This window comes from Ursus arctos, unplaced genomic scaffold (genome assembly GCF_023065955.2).
Source record: "Ursus arctos isolate Adak ecotype North America unplaced genomic scaffold, UrsArc2.0 scaffold_2, whole genome shotgun sequence".
NCBI classification, from domain to species: Eukaryota; Metazoa; Chordata; class Mammalia; order Carnivora; family Ursidae; genus Ursus; species Ursus arctos.
Window position 1 is genome coordinate 10,706,324 of NW_026622874.1, and position 16,405 is coordinate 10,722,728.

A 16,405-nucleotide genomic window follows, 5' to 3' on the forward strand; every position below is an offset into this window, starting at 1 on the left:
CAGAATGGTTATGGGGGTACAGAACAGTTGTGTGTGGGTTGTTTACCTGCATGGCTGGCGGGAGCCCCAGCTCACTACCACTGCCCAGCATCATGAGAGCATATTGTAGACATATCTCTAGCCCTGGAAAAGATCCAAATTCAAAAACTCAAAATACGGTTTCTACTGAATGCGTATACATTCACACCATCATAAAGTTGAAAATTTGTAAGTCAAACCATCATAAGTCAAGAGCTGTCTATAATTCCTAGGCAAGTTTCCTATACTGGAGCAGGTGAAAACAGTAAATGCTAGCATCTGGGGTCATTTGGGTTATTTCAAGCTCTAAAAGAGCTTTCCCCCCAGATGTAACTGAGATTGAGAAAACACATTGTGTAAACTGACAACTAACCAATGAACCTTAGTTACTGATAAATGCTTATTTTTATTTTTTTAAAAAGATTTATTTACTTATTTTAGAGAGAGAGAGAGAAAGAGGGTGGGGAGGGGCAGAGGGAGAGGGAGAGAGAGTTTGAAGCAGACTCCGTAGTGAGTATGGATCCGGACATGGGGCTCCATCTCCCAACCCTGAGGTCATGACCTGAGCCGAAACCTAGATTCAGATGCTCAACTGACTGAGCCACCCAGGTGCCCCTAAACATATTTATTAGTAAAGAACTTTCTAAGTAAAAAGTCACACTAAAATGCATTAATGGCTTCACTAAAATGCATAAAAACCCACATCTAGGAAACTAGTCTGGAGAATGAACAGAGATAGCCCTGGGAAGAGAATGGGGTCTGGAATCAAGCAGGGCTCTGAGTGACAAGCTATGGGGCTTTAAACCAATTACATTAGCATTCAGACGCCAAGTTTTCTCAACCACAAGACACAGAAAATAATCCCCAGTTCATGGGTCTGCTGTAAGCATTTGCCATAATACATTTATAGTGCCTAACACAGAGTGAATTTCAAGAAATAGCAGTCATTTTTAGCCAAGTCCCCTCACTCAGAGCCTAGCTTCCTTATCTATACAAGGAAGGCAATGATTCCTAATTGGAGAATAGGTGTGAAAAGGATTTCTAAGCTTTAAAATTCTCTCAAGAGTTAAGATTATTATCAATACCTGGGAAGTCAATATATAAAGCCATGAAGCATTAACTAATACAGCTAAATTAAAATGCATGATTTCTATCTCAAAATATGGTAGACTGATAATATATATTTTTTAAAGATTTTATTTATTATTTGAGAGAGAGAGAGAGAGTGAATGAGAGACCATGAGCAGGGGTGGGAGAGGGAGAAGCAGGTTCCCCGCCGAGCTGGGAGAACAATGTGGGGCTCGATCCCAGGACCCTGGGATCATGACCTGAGCCGAAGGCAGAGGCTTAACCGACTGAGCCTCCCAGGCGATAGTATATAAACCTTCCCAACCAAACCACATAAAATGCTGGATCACATTTAACAAGGCTCTCAAATCTATTGCTGACCTTGCATGTAAATAAAGGAATTCCCCAGAGAGTGTTGAAACTAAGACTGCTCGGGGGTTAACTTTCATTCTCCATGCCCATGGAAAAAGCACGTGAGAACAGGTGACAATCCCTTGAACTACACAAGGTGGAGGGATGAAACCAAGATACCTGCATAAATCCAGGAACATTGAAATTCTATCCTCTGTGAAGAAGAACAAGAAAACTTCTGCCTATCAGCAAAGGAGGCATAAAACAATACTTACACATATTCTAGGGTTCTCTGGAAAAAAGTCTCTGAGAATTCATAACCCCAACCTGCCCTCATGTGGATTTGGGATTCATGCTGACACTGTCCGTACAGTCTCAGAAACCCCGAAAGAAAAAAATGAACATAAAATGGCCTTAGGTTGGTAACAAACTCAAGCTTGTAGCAAAAGCCAAAATAAACCCTATCTGGAGGGACAGTTATTCAACACAGACCTCACAGGAATCCCACAGATAAAGCTAAGCTGAGCATTAGTCTACCAGTGAAAAATATAAAGAGAGTGAGTAAATAAGCCAGCATGACCAAGAGTCAGCAAAAATAAAAAGCACAGTGAGATGCCTAGGAATTGAGATAACACAACTGCTGCTTGCAAAATTTATACATTTCTAAAAATAAGTATCTTTGAAGTATTAATAAATCAATGATAAATTTTAACATGAAAAAATAAGATAACTATTAAAAAGTAAGCAATTTTGAAAAAGTTTTACTTCTAGAATGGAAAAAATGTGCGATTGAATTTAAAGCTAAGTTAAAGAGAGATTAAATACAACCGCAGGAAGAATTAGGGAACCAAGGCAGAGAGCTAAGAAAGAAAACAATTCAGTGCAGAGAAAGAGATTTAAAATATGAATGAGAAGGGAAATAACATAAAACTAGAATGTGCCTGCAGGGAGAGAGGACAGAGAGGAGAGGGGAAGGCAGTAGTTAAGAGATAATGGCCAAGGATTTTTCTAGAATTGGTGAAAAACACGAGTCCTCAGATTTCCGGGTATACAAAGAACACCAAAGAGAGAAAATAAAAATTGTTGTGTATGTTTTAAGCAGGTTTTATGTATGTTTTTGGCATGAGAGTCTGACACAAGCAATCACATCCAGAAGCAGAAGTCAGCTGTTATTCAAAAATGCTACTTTAGGCCTTTGAGCAGGAAGCAAAGTGGAAAAATCTGGGAGGACAGTCTTCGTCACCATCCTTCAAAGCACCCCTATAGGCGGTTGTCTAGTCTTCCAACACTGCACGCAGGCATTCCTGTAGTCATTCATTCACGAAATCATTCCTCCGTGCGTTCAATCACACATATAACCCACTGAGGTCCTAATAAGGGCCAGGCTCGGCTGAGGAGCTGAGAGCCTAGCCGTGAGCAAAGCAGACAAAATTCCTGCTCTCGCAAAGCTTCTAATCTACTCTTTGAAACAGATATCAAATCAATACAGAAGACATTCAGAGAGCAACAAGTGTTGTAAGGAAACAACCCAGGATAAAACACAGGGTGACAGGTTGGAGGAGCTAGTGGTGGGCTTCTTTAGTCAGAGTGCTGAGGGAAGCTTCCAGAAGGGAGCTAAGACTAGTCGGAAGCCTGAAAACGAGTCAGCCGCCAGCATTTCTGAAGAGGGACCGCAAGAGCAAAGGCCTTGTGGCAGGAGTAAACCGGGTTCTGTTTGAGGAAGGGAACAGAAGGCCAGAATGGCTGCAGAGCATCGTCTCAGGGGCATGTGGAGAGAGGTGAGGCCGGGGAGAGGCAGGCACCGTTCACAGGGGCCCTGTAGGCTGTGCCAGGGAGTCTCTATTTTATTCTCTATGCTTTTGGAAGCCCTACTTATGTTTCTAAGCAATGAATGGTGGCACTGGATTGAAATTTGTGGAAGATTCTTTGGTTGTTATGGAAAGGCTAGATTTCAGATGGGACAAAAGAGAAAGTAGGACCCCAGTCAGAGGAGAGAAAGAGCAGTGGGAGGAGCTGGTATGGGAGCAGTCAGAGCAGGGGAAGGGTTGGCCCCAGACCGGTGCGGGGCTGCACCTGCTGTGAGAAGGATATCAGAGGTCTCCGCGGCAGACGACCGGGCTGCTGTGGTCGCTCCGTCTGACTGCTTCGTGGGTGGCAGTGGTTCCTGTCCCACTGAGGCCAGCCCTGACCTCTGAATCCCACTGGACCAGTTTCTCCTTTTCATTTCCCTGTCTGCCCCCGTCTGCCCCACCCAGTCCAGCTATCCACTTAATCAGTGGGTGCCCTTTGTGATTGAATCCAACGACAATTGCTAACAAAACTGCAAGCAAGGGAGCCACGAATTGAGGCTCAATTCCAGGCGCTTGAGGTCAAAACCCGCAGACTTGCTGATGGATTGGCTGCAGGGAGAGAGGGAATGGAAAGAGTGGCATCCGCATCTGTGAAAAGGTCCTGGTCCTCACAAGCTCACATTCTAGAGCCAGGAGAGAGGCACCACGAGTGATAAACGCAGTAGCAAGCAAATTATATTGCAGGTCCAAGGTGACAGATGCTACGGGGCAAAACGCAGAGCTGGGCGAGGAGGGCCAGGATTGCAGGGGAGCAGGGAAGGGGCAGATGGCATCCTTGAGAGAGGTGGGCAGGAGGGGGTGGGTGCTACACAGGCCAGCGGGGCGGAGCCGCAAAGGGAAGCGAAGAGAGGAAACCTCTGGCAGAGGAAGGGGGGTGCAGACTGCCCCCGGGCCTGCGGGGCATTTTAAGGAAATGAAAGCTCTGTGAAAACTATGGCAGGGTTTTGAGCAGAGGAATGATAGGCTCTGTTCCCTGAGTTGAGGCCCAGCGGGAGACAAGGGTGTGCAAGTGGGGACACAGAGTCAAGCACGTTATTGGGAGAATTTTGAAGTTCAGGGGTCATGTGACACCCAAGTGCAAGTGTCCAGTATCTCTGAGCTCCTGAAAGGGCTCCCCAGAGCCACCAGCGTGACCTTTCTCAAGGTAAGGCGAACTTGATCCAATAACCTCCCTGTTTGAGAACCCTGGCGCTCCCCGCTGCGGGAGGGGGGGGGGCCCTAGTCCTTAGCGAGAAGCACTGAGTGCCTCCCAGTCAGGCCCCTGCGCGTTCCCTCCCACGCTGTCCTGCTGCCTGCATGCCCGCGGCCCCTAAGTACCCGCAGCTCCCAACCGCAGCTCCAGTCTAACCCCTCCGGAGAAACCTCCGTGCACTCCCCCCACCCCGGATCCCTTCCAGGCAGAAGGGGCCTCTTCCTCCTGCACCGGCCTGCAGACAGTCATGAAACACGAGCCAAGTCCAAGAGCCAGGCTCCCAGCAGAGCCCCCGACACTGGGCTTCAGAATTAGAATTGGTGCAAGGCCGAGCTCTTGCTTGCTGTGTGCCACTGGACGCATGCTGTTTACGCTCAGGGTCTCATCAAGGGAGCAACGCCACCTTGGTAGAACAGGTGTCTTGATGAAATGAGATAACACGAGCACATCAGGAGCTACAGGACCTCGCACACAGTAGGTCTTGAAAAAAATCATGTTCCCCTCCAGACCTGAAGCCTCTGTGGGCCGGATAATGTGTCCGTTTTATTGACATTCTAGATGTCCCAGCGTTAGCGGGTCCCGGCACATAAATGCCCTTGCTAGGATGTCCGCCTGCATGAGCAGACCCTGTCTCCCCAGAGAGCTTGGAGGGGCCCCCGTGCCCAGGGGAAGACGGTGGTGACACTACAGTGGACCCTGGCCATGCGTAAACCCCTGTGCGGCTCCTGTCAGACTGGTCACCTCCCCTCCGCAGCAGCAGGGAGCCCCTCCTGCTTGTCTCTAGGGAACATTCATCCGTCCTCTCCACGAATATTTTTCTCTTTGCTCTTTAGAACTTCTGTCACTGCGTGCCACCCTGCTCAGCTGCTCTCCCGCTGCTCAGCCGTGTGTGTTCTGTCTTCCTCCACCGGTTCTCACCACACACCATATGGCTCTTCCTCGCGGACCCGAGCTCGGGCTTCACAGCTGTCTACAGGCCTCACCCAGGCAAGCGGGGTCCTGCAGGTGGCTCACCGGCCCTCCAGCCAGCAGCCCTGCTCTCAGCACACTGTGAGCCCAGCATTGCTCCCCGGAGACACGTGGCCCGAAGGCCCCCCAGGACCTCCGCTCTGCCACTTCCCTACAGCCCGCCAAGCATGCGTCGAGGGGGGGGGGGTGATCTTCCAAATGCGATGGGATCGTGTGCGTCTAATTCTAGAACATTGACAGACTTGTAGCGCAGGTACAGAACAACACGTTTTTACCCATTTTTCCATCCTCTTGCAGCATCAGGTGAGGCAGGCCCAGTGCGGAGGATCTGGTGTGGACTCTGGAGTCACAGGGACACACGTGTGTGTCCCTGCTCTGCATCTCCTCACGGCAACTTGCATGCTCCTTAAGTTCTCGAAACCTTAGCGTCTTCATCTGTGAGCTGAGCTAACGAGGACCTCTCACACAGAGGTATCAGTTGATACCATCTGTCTTTGTTATCTCTCAAGGCTTAACAAATCAGCCCAAAATTTAGTGGCTGAAGACAGCAACCGTGGTTCATTAGCGCTCACGGGTTTTGTGGGTCAGGAATTGTGGGTCAGGAATTTAAGAGCAGGTGTGCCGGCTCAGAGTCTCTCATGGGGTGGCGGTTGGTTGGTGGTCTGAGCTGGGCTCATTCCAAAGGCTTCTTCACTCACGTGTCTGGTACCTGGGCTGGGCAGACACACAGCAGGAGCTGGAGCGGCTGGGCCTCCCTCAGCCTCTCCCTCTGTCCCCAGGGGGTGTTGGCCCAGGGCTCTCTGGCATGACGCCTTCAGAGTCACCGGAAGTCTTACGTCATAGATCAAGGCTCCCAAGGCACGTGTCCTGAGAGAAACAGGGGCAGCTGTATCACCTTGACCAGCCTGGTCCCTTGAAGTCACACAACATCATGTCCACTGCCTTCTGTTCCCTAGAAGCATGTCACCAGAGGTGCCCGGGTGGCTCAGTCAGTGAAGCATCTGCCTTCAGCTCAGGTCATGATCCCAGGGTCCTGGAACCAACTCCCACATCGGGCTCCCTGCTCAGCGGAGAGTCTGCTTCTCCCTCTCCCTCTGCCTGCCGCTCCCCCTGCTCATTCTCTCTCTCTCCCTCGCAAATAAATAAAATCTTAAATTAAAAAAAAAAAAAAAAGCAGCATGTCACTACTGCCAGCCCATAATGAAGGGGAAGGAGTTAGACTCCTTCTTTTGAAGGCGTGTCAAGAATTCGTGGACACTCTTCCAGGCCCTGCCGCGTGTACGATGCCTGGTCTTCCATAAGCAGTGGCAACTTTTAATTTTTTTATCTGATGACTTAAAAAATAAAACAGAAGAATGTCTCTGCCTACCGTTCTTGCCTTCACTCCCACAAACACATCCATCCTGTGAGGAGGTAAAGTACGTGTCAATTTAGGCAAGAGTTAAAAGGAAGAATGCAAAGGAGAAGCAGAAATAAAAATTGTTGACATCTCTTCATCCTTTGCTCCATGCCAAGCCCCACGTGAAATGCTTTATGTACATTATCCATTTGAACCCTCAGGATCACCCCACAGCTTCCTCTCCTAAGCCTCTTTCATGGAGAAGTCTAAAGTCCGCACATGTTGACTGAGTTGCCCAGGGCTGGGCAGCTGGTAAAGGCACGCAGGAGCGGAGCCCAGTTGGACCGGCCCCAGGGCCTGCATGTCCAACACCGTGCCTTCTGCCCAGACAATTTCTAGATCTTCAGCCGAGAGGCTTTTACTTGAGTTTTTCCTCCCTTGTTGCTGTAATTTGAGGAGTAAGGTGTCTGAAGGAGCAGGTGGAATAGAACCTGAGAATTCGAGAAGTTCTTGACCCGGGAGCAGAGAGGCCAGGTTGCTGCTGATGGCGAGAGGGGAGAGGACGTAGAGGCCCCACGCAGACAGCCAGGTAGCAGGGGGCATGGAGGGCCTGCGAACAGTCTCTCACAAGAGTTCCTCCCACCACCATTGTGTCAGCTTAGTCACCTCAAGCCATCTGTTCAGCACTTCCTCCCAAACTGTCTCTCAGTGAGAAGAACTCAGGGGCTTTCCTACCTTTCCTCCAGGATGTGGAAACCACCTCCTTGGACTTGACAGGTATCCTAAAAATTTCCTGGGTAGTTAAGCAGGAAGAGGTCATTGAACAGGGATGGAGGGAAATCTTGTCATTCCTGTCATCAGACTCAGTCCTCCCGGCCACGCCACGGGGGAGGTGCTAAGGAGATGGAGCTCAGTTCTGTCCTGGGCCACAAAAGCTCTGAGGCCCCAGCCCTTGAAGTTCTCACACAGTCTAGATGAGCTGTGTTCTCGCTCAGCTTGGCTCGGGAGGCTGGAGACACCCCTCCCGCGGTGGGCCCCCCTCTTACAGCCACACGACGCCTCTTCCCAGCAGCTCCTCTCCAGACACCTCCTGGGCTAGGCTGCTAGGTTTCCAGAGCCCTGTCTGCTCTGGCTCCTTTCCATTCCCGTTGTCCGAACTCCCTACAGCTCAGCTGCCCTCAAAGCACTTTCTGCTTCCTACTATGGTATGGCCTTCAGGGTATTCCCCATGCAGTCTCTTCACATTCAGTCATTCGGAAAGTATTGATGACACACAACATCCTACGGGCCAGGCACAGTTCTAGGCACTGGGGATCCGGCAGGGAACAAGGCAGGCCAAGTCCCTGGCTCCCCGGAGCTGATATTCTGGAAGCTTTCACTAAAAGAGAGCTCAGCCCTCACCACAAAGGAAGCTCTCTGGGTGGAGGCATACAGGGGAAGGTACTATCATGTCACTAAATTGTCCTCTGACATCGAGTTGAGACTGCAGCCTGCCAGGGGTGATGACACACCCTGCAAGTTAGACGCTGTCCCTGGTGTTGAGCAATGGCCTGGGGCGAGTCACTTGGGCTCTCAGCTATGATGACTCGACCCTTTCAGGAGTCACCTCTGTAGCCTGGGAATGCACCTCCTCAGACCCTATCTGAGGCAGGAATGTGGTCCGTGCTCCGTTTCTGTCACCACCACCTGCCTGGGGTTTCCAGGCTGAGGAATAAAGGAAGAGAAAGCTGCTACATCCACTCAAGGGCCTTCCTCTGGCTTTGACCTCCTCCATGTTGGCACCAATAACAACAGGAACAGACCCGTGAGCCTTTGCAAGTTCTGCCCACACAGCTCCTTCTGGAAGCAGATGCTCTCTCCGTTGGCATCCCGTGGGGCACATTGTCAGCGGTCAGCAGTCTTACTCCACGCTGAAAATTTTCAGGCTAGGGGAAGTTAAGTAGTGTAACTGGTAAGTAGGCAAAAGGTGAGTTTTGCAGGAAGAAAAAGATATTTGAGGGAATAGAACGAAAATTTCACATGAATTTTGAAGTTAAAGACACAGGTTATCAAATGCACTTCAGCTCTGCGGCTGACAGTTTAGGCTGGCCCTGTCGTCTGACAGGAGACTTACTTTCCCTTTCCTCGGCCCCGCTCTGGGGGCTCTTGTAAAAGCTCTGATGTGAGACATGCCCTCTCAGGGTGCCTTTGATGCAGGAAGGATACGTTGGTGCCAAAGAGGCGGCGTCATTCAGCCGTGAGCAGGCCTCTAGAACGGCAAACCCAGCCAGAAGCGGCCCTGGGCGACAGGGACAAAGTACTCTCTCCTGTAGTAAGCGTTGCCAAAGCAGAGAAGCTCCAAGGTTACTTACATGAGCAGCTTAAAAATGTCAGCAAGGACCCACGTTCTTTCCATGTTCTCTCTCTCCTGTCCTCAGCTTGCAGGCATGTGTTCTCTGGCATCCAGATGGCTGCTGTCGTTGCAAGCATTGTGTACTCACACAAGGACAGGGGGAGGCCGAAAACCACTCCTACCTTGCGTGGCTTTTATTTTTTTATTTTTTTAAAGATTTATTTATTTACTTATGTGGCAGAGAGACAGCCAGCGAGAGAGGGAACACAAGCAGGGGGAGTGGGAGAGGAAGAAGCAGGCTCCTAGTGGAGGAGCCTGATGTGGGGCTTGATCCCAGAATGCCAGGATCATGCCCTTAGCCGACGGCAGACGCTTAACGACTGCACCACCCAGGCGCCCCTTGCATCGCTTTTAAAGACGTAAACCTTTCCCAGTTGGTTCCCCTACTCTAGCAGATGTCCCCTCACATCACATTGGGCAGAATTGCAACACAGAATTACAGGCAAAAGGAAGGGAACCGCTGTGAATAGCTTCTCCCACCTCCTGGGGCTGGGTAGGGACCTGTCTTCCCCTGAGAGTATGGTGACCAATACCCGGATCTAGTCTGTTCTGTCGGCAAGGCAGAGTGTGGCTAATGGGTGTCAGCAGGGAGGCAACTGGCAGAGAGAGTCGCTCAGCCCTTCCCCCTTCCCTCATCCACCAGCACAGAGAGCCCTGTGGGAAAAGTGAGATGATTAATTGGGGAAAAATAAATGTCAAGTGGCTTTCTGTTTCCAAGATGAAAGAGTTTCATGACATTCTGTTTTTAATCATGGAATTTATGTAACACTTCATCAGGCAAGTCCGTCAGACAGACGGCTTTCTAAACCTGAAAAGTTTTGTCAACTTGGAGGAAGGGAACAAGCCAAGGTGCACCGAAGACTGACCTTTTCCACTGAGCAGGTCATGGATGTGTCTACCTCTGGGGTACCTGTGTCACCCCGTGTGCCCCAGAGGGATCTGGAAGCGCAGGCAGAAATATGGTGCATGAAAGCTGGATCTTACTGGTCACCCAACTCTCCTAGATCTTATACCTCTCATTGCACAGAGAAGCGAACGTAAGAGCAGATAGAGAAGGGGCTTGACTGAGGTCAGACCATGAGTGGCTGAGGCAAGATGGCAGCCTCCCGGGATGTTGTCTGCCTGTTTCACAAAGCCTCTTAGCTCCGGCTCAGGCCCATCTGACCACAGAGCTGCCTCACAATTCTATAAATACCTGCAAATAACCGGAGTCCCACAGATGCTACAGACCACAAGAATAGAAAGACAAGAGGGGGTGATGGGACGGACGGAATGGGAGTGCCTTTCCTGAAACACCAGCATTCCTCAAAACATACAGAAAGTGAGCACAGTTCACCTTGGAGTTGAATAAAACTGGAGATAGTTCATCTTCTGTAGCTTATATGGGTAAGTTGCAGGACGCTAGAGGAAGAAGTGAAAAGAGCATTTAGCAATTCAATTAAAAATAGATATGAGCTAGACTGTAACAGATGAATGTGGGTTTCAACTATAGAAAGAGAAAAGGCCTTTGTTCCTGGTTTCCATTCTCCACTGATACAGATAGAGCTGCCTGAAGAGCTCACAGCCTCCAAGAACTTCCTTTTGGAGGTTCTCCCCTTCATCCAAACATGTTAAGATGCTCCCTGATCACAAGTTTAAAATAATTGATATATTGGGGCGCCTGGGTGGCTCAGTCAGTTCAGCAGCCAACTCAGTTTCTGCTCCGGTCATGATCTCAGGGTCCTGGGATGGAGGCTCGTGGAGTCTGCTTCAGGATTCTCTCTCTTCCTCGCCCTCTGCCCCTCCCCCTCCCCCCGCTAGCTCGCTCTCTTTCAAATAAATAAATAAATCTTTAAAAAAATTAAAAAAAAATAATTGCTATACAACTTGGTAACAGTTTGTGTTGTAGTTGACTAAAAAGAAACACGTTTTAACATTTACTTAAATATTAATGTTCTTTCTTTGATATTGTAGTTTTGAGTTTATATGTTTCCCATGTCTCATATATCTCAAATATTTTAATGGACCCTTAGAAGGTTCTAAGCCCTATGCCGACAGTACCAAGTGGTTAAAATGAGAAACTATGGATCTTTAGATCCTGTAATTCCACACAGGGAGCTATGATAATTGAGTTGAGGAAGACAATCATCGTACCAGTGTCCTGTCTTAGCATTCTGTCGAATAAGGCCAGTTCACATCTGTGTAGTACTTTGTCCCTTCCCCGTATCTTTCACATATTTTATTTCATTTGATGCTCTTCAACAGCAGCCTAGTATATAGACACTAAATTTGGTTTATTGATAAGGAAACTTTGATCCAAAGAGGTTAACTTGTTTAATATCACCCAACTAGTAAGGAAGAAACCCAGATTCTAGGGAATGAAATTACCACCCCAGTACCTATGCACCTTCGATCACAACTTCAACTCCTTGTTGACAACCAAATCCTGAGTTTTCTACTTCATGACTGGGGCTGGGGGAGACAACTAGTTGACCCTACTTCTCTTGGAAGCAAGGGGCCCTAGCTGCTGTTGGTGGAATGACATTTTGTCCAATAAAATGGAGCCCATAAGAAAGATCTCAACTGTCCTATTAATGCATATTTCTCTTCAGTCTGATTTTCACTAGAATGAGCACTGGAATGGTTGGCATCATAGGTAATGTAAGAATCTGGAAGTAAGATCTGAGCCCTTTGACTGCAACTACGCTGACGTGGGAATCCCAAGGGAAAGATGTCACACTGGTTGGGATAGCCACAGGACTGCTATGCAATTAAGGAAGATTCCTAATGTAAACCAAAAAACAAAACAAAACAAAAAGCCCAAAAAACAAATAACACCCTCTTCTGGATGGTGTTTTCAACATGCCACAATGTGAATGGTTGGAAACACAACACTTTGACCTGAGACCTGAACCCCAGGAAGAATGAAGCCGTCTGAGAGTGCTCACTAAGAGAGCATTTGAGGTAATCAACCTGTCTTGCGTAATGGCTATGCTAACTCCTAAGAATTTAAGGCCTGTGTCTATGACAATGTCCTGGCACATGACAATCCCCAGCACATGCCTGTGGACTGAAGCACTGAATTGTAGGTGAGTAAAGCAGGGCCTTCTCCCCATCCACCAATCTTACTTCCAGATTCCAACATTACCCACTGATACTGAGCAAGAATTTGTGAGACAGCTGTATCCTGGAGCACAACACTGGATTTTTTTTTTTAACTAAATGCAAAACCGAAGCCTCAGGGGCCTCTAGCAGGATGGTTGGGATCTTTCTGATGGGGTTTATTTTATTGGACAAAATGGGGCCCCTTGCTTCCAGGAGAAGTGGGGTCAACCTGTTGGAGTGAGGCTGGAGTTTAGTAGGTCCAATGTGCTCCTTTGAATAGACTAAGATCAAATGTCCTTCTCAAGGTGACAGGCCCAGAATCTGAACTCTAACGTGTCAGCCTACAACCCCAGAGACATGTGAGCTTGAGCACCCAAGTTTCCTCTCCACGACCTTTGTGCAACCTTGTCCTTCCTGCTCTTCCAAGGTTGGTATTGAAAAGGGGCAGTATGACATTGGGGAAAGACCTCCACACTTACAAGAAAACTGAAAGTTTGGGAAATGACCACGGCATCCAGGGTTCCCAATATTTGCACAAGTGTAATGCCAATGATAAGAGCATAGGGTGGGCAAGACCATCCCAGTTGGGTGCTCTACTCCAGGGATCTGGAATAATCTCATGGGGAGGAGTAACAGCATGTAAGGAGAATCTCCTTATTCTTGCTCACCTGTTTCTTGGCCAGGCCTCACTGATGATTCACGAAGTATTCCTCCATGTCTTCATCTCTTGGTCAGCTTGAACTCTGTGTGATATGAAAGCCCACAGGCACGTTATACGCACTATGGCTCATGGTTCGAATGTGCTCTATTTAATATTCTTTTACAGCCACCACAGCATCTTTCACAGTGCTGGGCATGGAGTAAATGCTCAATAAATATGTATTTATTTTGACCCTGTGTCAGGCTGGCTGAACCACTAGAGGCAGTTCAGTAGAAGATGAATCATATCTGAAGATGTCACAATTACTCCAATCAGAACTTCCTTTTAAAACATTCTTTCTCCAAGTTCTCCTTTGAAGGCCATTTGATTATATTACTAGTGCTAATCCTGAGATTGTAACTCCCACACTTGACACAGCATAATTTATAGCAGGCACTGTTCTTTCAAAAGCTCGGAGGTTTTGGAGGAAACCAAATACTCCTGCCTTCTTGCTTTCCACTCACACATTCTTCCCTTCACTCTGGAAGTGATGGTGCCTAGTTTCTGAGACGAGGAGGAGGAGCTGTCATTACATGTTGTCTTCCTGTGACTTCTCACTGCACTCGGAATAAAATCCAAAATCCTTCCCACACTCCTGCCCACTTCTCCAATCTCACTTCCTGATTCTCTCCTTCCCCTCCATACTCCACCACAAGACTTATCTTCATTAATTTCTTAAACACACAAGCCTCTTCTCAGAAGTCTTCCCTGCCTGGAAAGTTTTTCCAGGACTGATTCCTGCAACCCCCAGGTTTTTGCTTTCAATGTGACCTCCTTCCTTGACCATGACCATAGTAGGTTTGCCCCTGACCCTTCGTCTCTTTTGCATTTGTGTCTTATCCTTGAAGCACTTCTTTGGATTTGTAAATGAATATTTTGTTGCCTTCTTGGTCTCCCTCAGTAGGCTGGAAGCTGCTGAGAACACCCGCCACATTAATTTTGTTTCTGACTGTAACTCTGACGTCTGGCACAGGGCTTGACTCCAGGTAGGGCTTTCATAAACACGTATAGAACAAATGAACGAATGAATGCTTTAAGAGAAATGTGTCCCTTGCTCTCTGGCTCTCCTTCCTATTTTGCCATCTCAGATTCCACCTGGAGGCTAAGAAGCACTTTCTTCTAATCAGAGGACTCTAAAACCTCTAGGGTACAGATAAGTTAGGCTGGTGGAGGAATGGAGTTCATTGGTTCCTATCAGGTATGAAATGTACTGCAAATGAAGAAAAATGTACAGAATCAGGTAGGAAGTTATGGTGAATTCAAGGGCCCAGTTCCTGGGGTGGAAATATGTCCTTACAATGTAAAGAAAGTACTCATTTTAGAACTGCCCATGTTTTAGAATGTGACAGATTGTAACTTTTATCAAATGTAGGTCATGTGCTTCTGAAAGGGAAAACTGTTTCCTTCTTCTCTACTCACTTCTATACTCCAAATGGATGGACTTTTTTGCCACACCAAGCAATTCTCCAACGGCAGCCGGGTGTCCTACAATTTAACTCAATTCTGACACTATTTACCTGGAGACGGCATTAGATCCCACAGGCAAAGGACTCAGTCCCACAGAACTGCTCCCATTTCAGATGCCAGTCCCAGGTCCCAGGTGGTCACCTATGCTCTGACTGGCCAGCTTTAAATCGGGGATTCCCATGACCTTCAACCCTAGGCTTGACAATTTACTAGAATGGCTGACAGAGCTAAAACAACCACCACCACCACGAACAAAACGCAGTTTACTATGACTTATTACAAAGGATACTGAAAGATACAAATGAACAGCCATATGAAGAGACACAGAAGGCGGTCCAGAGGCGCCCTAGCACGGGAGCTTCTGTCCTCCTGGAGTCTGGGCTATGCCACCTTCCTGGTACGTGGATGCATTCTCTGGAAGCTCTCTGAATCCCATACTTAGGGATTTTTATGGAGGCTTCATTACATAGGCAAAATTGATTAAATCATTGGCCATCAGTGGTTGAGTCAACTTCCAGCGACTTTCCTCTCTGCACAGGTTGGTGGGGGGGGGAGCTGAAAGTTCCAACCCTCTAATCACATGGTTGGTTCTCCCGAAAACCAGCCCCCATCCAGGGGCTCTCTAAAACTCATTAACACACTCTGCTGTGGTTGAAAGGGGTTGTTGTGAACAGCAAAAGACTCTTTCCACCTTAATCTCACCTACCATTTAAGAAATTCCAGGGATTTTAGGAGCTCTGTGCCAGAAAAGGGGACGAAGACCAAATATATATTTCTTATTTCAAATCACGGTATCACGGCAACTCCAAGACTGATACAGGGTTGTCATTTATAAAAGATGCCCTAGGATCTAGCAGAAGGGATCTGAGTGCCTCAGGTAAGGATGATGCGGACCAGAAACTGGCGAATTCTCCACACTCCTCAGTCTACCTGCAGGTCCCTGGGAGGCTGAGCTCAGAGTAAAATGCCAGGCAGCCCTCCTGGTGTTCATCGGCTGTTGTTATGGCCTTAATTAGATTACATAATTAGGGAGATTTACCCCTGCTTCCATTGTAATTTTCCGTGAGATTCGAATTCCAGGTGTCCTGGCACCAAATGTCCTCAATAGACCTCGGCTCAGCTCAGAGCGTGGACAGAAGAAAGCTGGCGGATCACTGCGGTTTCCTTTCCCCTGAGTGTTCTGTATTCAATAGTGTCAGGCACGACTGTCTGCTGTCACATCACTGGGGCTCTGTGGTTCCCGGCAGTGCTGACGGAACGCGCAGGCAACTTAACCGACTTGTTGTCCCATAGTTGGCTAGCCGTCCATTTGTTACTGGACCTACCTCCCCTGCCTGAAGAGCTAATTTTTCCATAGGTAGATTTATTACAGTTAAGATCAATAAATAGATTCCCCATTAATCTCTTACCTCTCATACTAACTCTGTGATCTTGAAAACGTCAGCCTCTGGATAGTTCCATCTCCTCATCGGTAAAATGAGGATATTAGTATCTACCCCCATAGAGGTAAGTAATAAGTGAGCTATTATAGGAAGAGCATGCAGAAATGTTTAATAATAATTGGTGCTCAACAGATGTTACTTGATATGACGAATATTGCTGTATCGTTATTTTCAAGTTAGCTCCTGGAAGAGCAGGAATTGAGCTCATTCATTCCTGTGTCCCAGGGGCCTGTTTGAGCACTTGACACGACGAAGTGCTCCACAAACATGTGATGAATTGCAGTCCCCTAGCATGTATTGTCTGCACTATCCCAGTGCTGCTTGTCACCTAGTTGCTTCCTCTCTCAGCATGCAAATCATCTAACCCCAACTGAGCTGTTGTTTCCCGCAAGGGTAGGATATCTCATTTGCCTCTGTATGCCCCACACCATCTGGCTCACATTAGATACTTGATAACTCTTCACAGACTTAAACTACTACATTTCTTAATCCTAGTAACAAGGAAATCATACAGGATATGTGTAGGAGCTCCT

The 16,405-nt window shown here is 47.9% G+C and overlaps 1 long non-coding RNA gene across 2 annotated transcripts in view; it reads right to left on the bottom strand.

The window, feature by feature from the left end:
- Window positions 1-16,405, bottom strand: part of LOC113262866 (uncharacterized) — a 151,670-nt gene that overhangs the window by 87,296 nt on the left and 47,969 nt on the right. For both annotated transcript variants that reach the window (XR_008960410.1, XR_007191367.2), the window contains 2 exons: window positions 12,932-13,006; window positions 47-10,580 (listed from right to left, as the gene is read on the bottom strand). This is a non-coding gene — a long non-coding RNA (uncharacterized LOC113262866). The remainder of the gene's footprint in view (window positions 1-46; window positions 10,581-12,931; window positions 13,007-16,405) is intronic.